Here is an 8,761-nt window from a genome sequence, read left to right on the forward strand (position 1 = left end):
TTTAGCTTCATGATAATTGATCAGCGACGGTCCAACAAAATCACTTGACCGCAAAAACGTTTTCAAAAATGATAAACAAATAAGGCAGAGGGAGAATGGTAGAGGGCAGATCTAAGTAAAGATGCGCTTTGGAAGCAAGAGGGTGTTGGATTTTTTTTTAAGGGGGTGTTTCATTTTCCAAGATGGCTCCCTCACAAGATTATTATCCACAGAATGATGCCTGTGCCTTAGGGAAGTTACACCTCATACATGACTCCAGCACAGCCACATGCACACTTCTCATGGACCAGTGCCCCCTCCCTCTCTCCCTCCCTCCCTCCCTCCCTCCCTCTATCCCTCTCCATCCCTCTCTCTCTCTCCCTCTTTCTTTCTTTTTTTGCCTCTCCCTTGCTCTCTCTTTCTCTGTCTCCCTCTAGTTGGCCCCTAATTGCGTATTAAAATCCTCTTAAATGAACTTTTTCTGCCAACTTTCTGACACATTAATTAATTGTTGCAGCCAATTAAATGTCGCTGTGCAAATGAGCCTCAGCACAAATGCTCCTGGAGGGGCAGCACATGCACACACGGCACACACACACACACACACTCGACCAAAAACACACACACACACACACACACACACACACACACACACACACACACACACACACACACACACACACACACACACACACACACACACACACACACACACACACACCTTGCCTCACCACTCAATACACAGACACACACAGTCCCAAAAATATGGACAACAACACACAGTCCGCTTTTCCCTTGTATATCCACACAGATACGAGAGAGAGAGAGAGAGAGAGAGAGAGAGAGAGAGAGAGAGAGAGAGAGAGAGAGAGAGAGAGAGAGAGAGAAAAGAGACTCTATTTACTTGTATACACACACAAATACACACCCAAAAATGAACCTTCTCCTTTAACAAACACATTAACATACCCTGAACCAGCACAGCCCTTTCCCCAACACACACATCCTCCCCTATCCCTCTCCTTCTCTCCCTCTCTCCCACACATGCAGACACCCACACCTGGCCACCTGAATTGTAAGCACTCTTTGAAGCCCATCACTGCCACAGCACACAGGGGAGAGGAGAGGGGAGGAGAGGAGGGCAGAGGAGAGGAGAGGAGAGGAGAGGAGAGGAGAGGAGAGGAGAGGGGAGGAGAGGAGGGCAGAGGAGAGGAGAGGAGAGGAGAGGAGAGCGTGCAGCTTGAGTTAGCAGTTTGCGCAGGGACGTCTTCTAATGGCCAGCTGGATACAGTATTAAATAAAGGGGGTGGGGGGTGGGGGGCAGTTGTCCGGCAGAAACGCCCTTAGCTGTCCTCACCCCTTCAGCCACCTCCTTACCCTCTGCCTGCACTCTCTTGCCAATACCCAAAGGGGGAGAGAGAGAGAGAGAGAGAGAGAGAGAGAGAGAGAGAGAGAGAGAGAGAGAGAGAGAGAGAGAGAGAGAGAGAGAGAGAGAGAGAGAGAGAGATTATTCTTGTATTAAAAAACAAGTTTTGTAAAAGTCAGGATTCAGTCAGGAACGATTTACATGTATATTAGTTGAAATGTATGACTGGATAGATAGATAGAGAGAGATGGTCAATGTCAGTGGTATGCACTGAAGTTTCTGCCTTTGTGCACATTTTTAAAGACAACAAAAGAGTTGGTCAATTAATTAACAAGTCTCAGCGAATTAATTGTCAATGTTAACAATAAAAGCTAGACTGAATAATTTAAGAAGGCAGGGCATCGAGCTGCATTTCACATGTCATTGGTAGAAGAATGACGTGATTTAGTGTTGTTTATGTTATCTGTTATTGCAACCCATCTCTTTATCACATTGTAGTAATTTAAGCTATGCATACACTACCGGTCAAAAGTTTGGGGTCACCACATTCTCCTCCCACAATGCTTCTTTCTGACAGTTAAGCTTATTCCTTTTCAATTTCAGTTCTGGTATAGAATCAGTGTATAGAGTAATTGTTCCTTGAAAATAATGCATGCAACAAAAGCAATTTGATATTGGAAAAAGTAACTGTTGAATGGATTTACTTGTATAGACAAACCAAAATGTATTACTAACTTTTGACTAATCAAAGTGTACCTTAACTAAGGTAGTGTCTAGTCTGGTGTACTAATCAAAGTGTAGACTCCTTTGGCATTAATAATAACCAGTTGTGGTTCTACAGATTCATTCCTTGGATGAGATGAGGTCCAGAATTGCCCATGAGTTCTATGAGCCCCATGCATGCAAAAGTTGATGTCTGCTCCTGTCAATTCATACAATGCCGGATGATATACACATCATTTGAAAGAGGAGAATCTACACTTTCCAACGATGTATGGCACTGGCTTGCACACTAAAACATCGCTGAGACAATGGATCGTGCATTCATAAGTAGGCTCATTCTGATGGCTAGAAAATCATGCAGCTACTTTGACTTGAATTTGTGGACGAGGTGGCAACTCAACAAATGTCATACACCTACCATTGGAAAGGGCAGACACTGAGCTTTCCAATAGTGACATGTATTCTCTGATAAACCAAAGAAATGTCTGTAGAAAAATGGACTAAAACACGTATTTCTATGTAATAAATGGGTGAAAAGGCTTGGTTAGATTTCACTCTTCTGTCCAGTTTAACCAATTTTATGGGTAATCAAACCTTTTTTCACCTGTGGCTGTTCAGTACTTTCCATTATTCCATTTCAAGCTATTCAAAAGATGTTTGCAACTTGAATTGCAAACAAATAACTGCAAAAATGAAGGTGACCCCAAACTTTTGAACGGTAGTGTAGCTCTGACATATGTAAGTCCCAGGAAAAAGTTTGTACACCCTTTGAAATTTCTTACATTTCTGTCAAAATTGATCATAAAACATGGTCTGATCTTCCCGGAAATCTCAAGAAGGAACAATCAGAGTCTTCTTTAATTAATTCCACCCAAACATTTACATGTTATCATATTTTTATTGGTCATAAGGCCATAACATTCACAGGAGAGCAGGGCATAAGTAAGTACACCCTTGCATTAAGTAGGTTTTAACCCTCAGTTAGTTGCCATATCATCAACCAGACTTGTACTGTAGTTGCAGATCAGATTAACAAAACAATCTGTTTGTAGCTTGTCTCCCTCTTCTTTAGAGAACTGCCTCTCATCAGCAAGGCTTGTGGGATGTCTGGAGTGCATAGCTTTCTTGACTTCATGCCATATAATCTCAATTGTTTTTTGTCAGGGCTTTGACTGGGCTATTTCAGAATGTGTATTTCATTATTATGAAGCCATTCTAAAGTCGATTTGCTTCTAAAGTATGGGTTGTTGTCACATTTCAGGACCCATACTCTTGTGTGCTTCAACTGTGTGACAGACTTCCTCACGTTTTTTTTCTGTAAAATATCACAATAAACTTGAGTTCACTGTTCCACTGATAATGGCAAACTGTCAAGGGCCTGAGGCAGCAAGGTAGCCGCATATAATGATGCTCACGCAACCATACTCAGAAGAGGAGATGTAACCAAGAATAGCTAAAAATGGGATTCATTCTGCCAATCTAAAATTAATGGGGTTTCTGTCCAAAAAAAATATTGCTGCACCTTTGAGGTTTGCGAAAAAGCATTTATATGCTTCATAAAATTACTGCAAAATATTCTGTAGACCAACGTTGAAACCAAAGTTGAATTGTTCAGGGGAACACACAATGTCATGTTTGGAGGAGAACTGGAGAACCACACCTTCACCAAAACATCATCTCCACCTTTGAGTATGGTGGCGGGAGCATCATTATATGCGGCTACCTTGCTGCCTCAGGCCCTTTTCAGTTTGCTATTATCAGTGGAACAATGAACTCAGAAGTTTATCGAGATATTTTACAGAAAAAAGTGAGGTTGTCTGTCACACAGTTGAAGCACACAAGAGGATGGGTGCTGAAATGTGACAACAACCCATACCTAAGAAGCAAATCGACTTTAGAATGGCTTAATAATATTGAAATACACATTCTGGAATAGCCCAGTCAAAGCCCTGACAAAAAAACAATTGAGATTATATGGCATGAAGTCAAGAAAGCTATGCACTCCAGACATCCCACAAACCTTGCTGACGAGAGGCAGTTTTCTAAAGAAGAGGGAGACCAGATACATCCAGATTGTTTTGTTAATCTGATCTGAAACTACAGGAAACATCTGGTTGAGGTTATTGCGACTAACTTAGGGTTAAAACCTATTTCATGCAAGGGTGTACTTACTTATGCCTTGCTGTCCTGTGAATGTTTACATCTTATGGCCAATGAAAATATGAAAACTTGTAAATGTTTGGGTTGAATTAGTTAAAGCAGACTCTGGTTGTTCCTTCTTGTGATTTCCGGGAAGATCAGACCATGTTTTATGACCAATTTTGACAGAAAGGTAAGAAATGTCAAAGGGTGTACAAACTTTTTCCTGGGACTGTAAATGTTGGAGAGGAACTTTGAGTGTCTTTGAGAGGAACTTTGGGTGTGGTGTGCAATATATGCCAACTAGCTGAGTCCGGCAGTAGAATGTTAGTAAACTTGCCTCCCAAAGCCTCATACAAATGTGATGGTGCTAAGCTATCGGCCTAGACTAGTGGTTCTTGAGTAAACGCCCCCTGGACCATATAAATGAGCTTCCCAACCGCCCCCCCCCTCGTATTACAAAATAAAATGGACTAATTCCCCCAATGGCGACTAAGAACCACCCTCTCTCAGCTTTATCCTAATCCTTGGCTGTAGAGCCCCCGTTGAGAAACACTAGTCTAGACCTTTTGCTCAGTGGCATCGTAACGCCAGAGGGTTGCTGTGATTGGTAGGTCGTGAGTTCGAGTCCAGAGTGTCCAAGGTAGATAGTGCAGGAAGACCTTGATTACAATGGCATTGGTCCTGCTACTCCTACCTGCCATCTCTTCATTAAGATCATTGCTTTAAAAAAAGTCCTATCTTTATTCAGTTCACATGTGTAGTGCTTGTATGGTTGTTTACATAGGGGTCATGTAAGTGTCCTGTCAGACGACTTCTGTTCTTTTTAGAGTTCTGACCAACATGTGATCTGAACTGAAGCCCAGGAAGAAGGCCTAACTCTGCATACATATCACCATTTATGTTCATCATTCTGACCAGTGTGGAACATACACTTGTGAAAAATATTCAAATGGCAATTAAGGACATCTATGTGACTTGACTGACACATGACATGACCACAGTCAAAGTTCAACCTCAGAACAAGCCAAAAAGCTATACTTGACTCACATGGTTATGGGTCATCTGTATATCTATCTAACAGTAAAATAAACCACTTCTGTTTTTCAGAATTTTTAGACAACCAACTGATAAATACATGTTGTTCATATCTTCAGCTTGAGGGTTTGAAACACATCTTTCTGTTACTTTCTGTTTCTTCAGTTTCGAGTGATTTCCATGACAATAGAGAGTGACAAACCTCTTCTCACATCATTACATCAAAAATGGCCAACTCATCACCAGCAATCTTTGACAATAGAAGGCTACAGGATGTTGGGGGTGAAGAAGGGGCACTTACTGCACAAGGGGCCCCCGTATGACCAGTCATTCTCCACCTTCTCTACCTTGAACACCTTGTAGACAGTTGATTGGGGTAAGAGAAGGGCCAGATTATGATTCCCTGGGCCAGACAACAAGAGCCCCTCCTCTTGCTACTGCACACAATAATTCAGGTTTTTAGAGCTAATGTTGTAAATCTATGTTGTTGGGGGTATCGGGGTAGTACTCTGATAAATTTGTGAAAATATGGTTATTAAGAGTGATTTTACACAATATGAGATGGCTGGGGCTTTGGCACTTGGGCCCCTATAGGGGCGGAGCTATAGGGGGGGCAAGCAGGGCATTAGCCCCAGGGCCCTCCTGTATTGGTGGTGGGGGCCCTATTGCGACCATGGCAGGTGATATGGGGGCCCCTATCATTGTCTTGCCCTGGGGCCCTGTGTGCGATTGTTCCGCCACTGACGGTAGACCTGTGCATCAATCTGTACCGGCTTAAGAGCAGGGGTGTAGTGGGCGCCGTACGCGAGGATACGCAGTCCACCCACTTCACCTGAAGTGAGATTTAAAAAAAAAAAAAAACTTCTTCCCATGTTTGAATACAATTAGGAATGCTCACATACCAGTATTGCAGGTGATTGACTAAACAGATGAAAACGGAGAAGCAATGACAGTAGATTCAGGACAGTTGGGGGGTTTGACATGATAAGTTGCCTAATTATTTGATGACGTTAAAAATCGCGTACCCCCACTTTGAAAAACACCACTGGTTAAGAGATACTCTCCCTGACCTGCACCAAGTTCTAGCCCATGTTATACATGAACAAAACTGAACAATAGTGTTTTGGTAGACAACAAAGGTGAGCACAAAGAGCACTGATGATGGCCAAGGGTGCCGGAAAGAGTTTTAAAAGGAGCAGTTCAGCCAATTTGAATATGATGTTGTATTAACTTACTCACGCTACCCTTGACTTGTCAGTACCCGGTGACGCTGCATTTTTTGGCTTAGCCCTTCCCAAGATCTGAGCTATTCTTATGGCGGCAGATTTTGTTTACATTAAAATCTTTCTTAACATAGGCCTACTCCAAATATTTTCCCAAAAAGTTTCACTGTTTTCTAGTTGTCTGCTCATGTTGCATAACCTATGGATGTTTTTGTCCTTGTCTTTGGATACAAATGTTTGTTTGAAATATAAACAATCAACTGCCCCCATTACAATGACCAGGATCTCTGAAAAGGCTGGAAAAAAACAGGTACTGACAAGTCCCGGGTAGTGTGAGCATTACAACTACATGTTGAAATCGGCTGGAGTTATCCTTTAAAGTGGTAGTGCATTTTTTTCTTCATTCTTTATTTCTTATCACTGTGCTGCACTCTACTCATTTGTCTGCCTTGAAAATTGAGAAAGCCTCATTTAGGGAACCTAAAAGTCGGTATGCAAAATAATGCACCACTGCATCCCCCTTTCCGGCACCTATGATGATGGCAGAAACCTGAAACGTCTGCTCTACTCATCTATGAGAAAAAAACCTCTTTGTGCTTGACCTTAGTGTCTTACTCAGTGTGCGAACCCGCTCTCACCTTTCTCTTAACATCCAGAGCACAACAATATCCAGACAACAAAGCCACAATTGGTTTGGCCTGGCTATTCCTAGCTAAATCTGCATGTGGCTGGTCCAGGCTACTACAGATTCAAAGTGTGATGACAAGCATTTTGCCCAAGTAGTGTACGGACAAAATATCAGCACAGTAAAAAACCCCAAAAAACTAGTGTTTTAAATGCACAGTTACTGACTGACAGTGGGGCCTCCTGACAAGAGACATTTTATTTGCCAACTCAGTTGAATTGTAAGTGGTCATCTTCCAATGTATTAGGCTAGGCCTATGCAGGATGAATGCAATGCAATACTACCAACATGAAAAACCTGACAAATAAGACTTAGTGATGCTTGTATTGACTAGAATAGCCTTGTTGGGTGAAATAAGGGAATATCACACTTAAAACTTAAAACACTCGAAAGTGGGGCTTAAACAATGGGACCATTAGTGAATATAGCAGGCCCTATTGTATATGGCCTAGCCACGCCCGATGCTCAAGGGCGTCAACGGCTCTGAAGTTGAAAAGAAGTCAAAACAAAATCACTTGCCTCAGAAGTGAATGACCTTTCCAGATGCCGCCCCACAGAGTGCTGCCACGGAATAACCCTCGAGCTGCCCCATTCTTGCATTTTAGGTATGGAGCACGGACACATACGCAACCGACAGTTCTTGAAACCATATTACCCTTGACCTCTGGGCCTGCAAGAGTATCGACGGCACGCCTCATTGACGTTTGGTCTCCGGGCGTAGGACTACAGACAACAGGCGTCACTGCAACTCGTAGGCCTTCTACACAAACCCAAGGCCAACCGTCTGTGGTAACAACCCTGGCCGCTTGGTCTCCGGACGTAGGACTAGGCCTACAGACGACACGCGTCATTGCAACTCGTCGATCCACTCGCTTGGCGGGGCAAGCCCCGGGACCTGCGAGACAGCCTGCCGCCGTTGCACCTTTGGAACCGAATCCACCACCTCAAGGTGCCAACGCGCGACATCCCAAAACGAGAGTTGGAACCAACAGGAATCGTCCACCACAATTGCGCCTATATGTAAGTTGTTTCGGTCTTCGTACACTAACTGTTGGCCTATTGATTATTTGTGTAACGACTTGGCTCATTTTCAATCGTCATATTTGTTTAATCACAGGAATCTACAGGAACAGCTTCAAGGAAAGGCTCCATGTATAAAGACCTCGAGGGACCGCGCGCAAATGCATCAGCCAAAGCTCCACGACTTGTGGCCATAATGAGGAATCGCGAGGAGCAAGTCCCATCACAGTCTCGGCCGACGCAGTAAACACATGAATTGGTGAACAAAAAATAAAACAAAACTAAAACTCGATTAGTTTAGAAGTGTTTTTGTGTGTGTTTCTGAATCCCGTTTCTCAAGGAGTCAAAGTATAAAATGCGTGGTGAATGTGTTCGATTGTTCACAGTCAACAATAGGCCTACACCTGCGGCTGTAGGCCCTAGGCCTAAGTCTAGGCCCCCTTGAAAGAAAAATAAAAACTTTGCCCACATACCAGTAGTTGGCTAATACGGCCTATTAAGCATTCAAAAGTGAAATTGCCAATAAAAAGATACATGCTGTGTAGGCCCCTACCACATTTTTGTAGGTCTTCTTCAGATATTAGTCCA

The 8,761-nt window shown here is 43.0% G+C and overlaps 1 long non-coding RNA gene across 1 annotated transcript; it reads left to right on the plus strand.

Annotated features, from left to right (window-relative positions):
• The first annotated feature begins 7,467 nt into the window (after positions 1-7,467).
• LOC134435794 (uncharacterized) lies at positions 7,468-8,463 on the plus strand. Its single transcript, XR_010032095.1, has 2 exons — positions 7,468-8,173; positions 8,271-8,463. It is a non-coding gene; the product is annotated as an uncharacterized LOC134435794 (long non-coding RNA).
• Positions 8,464-8,761: the final 298 nt, after the last annotated feature.

This window comes from Engraulis encrasicolus, chromosome 2, assembly GCF_034702125.1.
Source record: "Engraulis encrasicolus isolate BLACKSEA-1 chromosome 2, IST_EnEncr_1.0, whole genome shotgun sequence".
In the NCBI taxonomy this organism is placed as follows: Eukaryota; Metazoa; Chordata; class Actinopteri; order Clupeiformes; family Engraulidae; genus Engraulis; species Engraulis encrasicolus.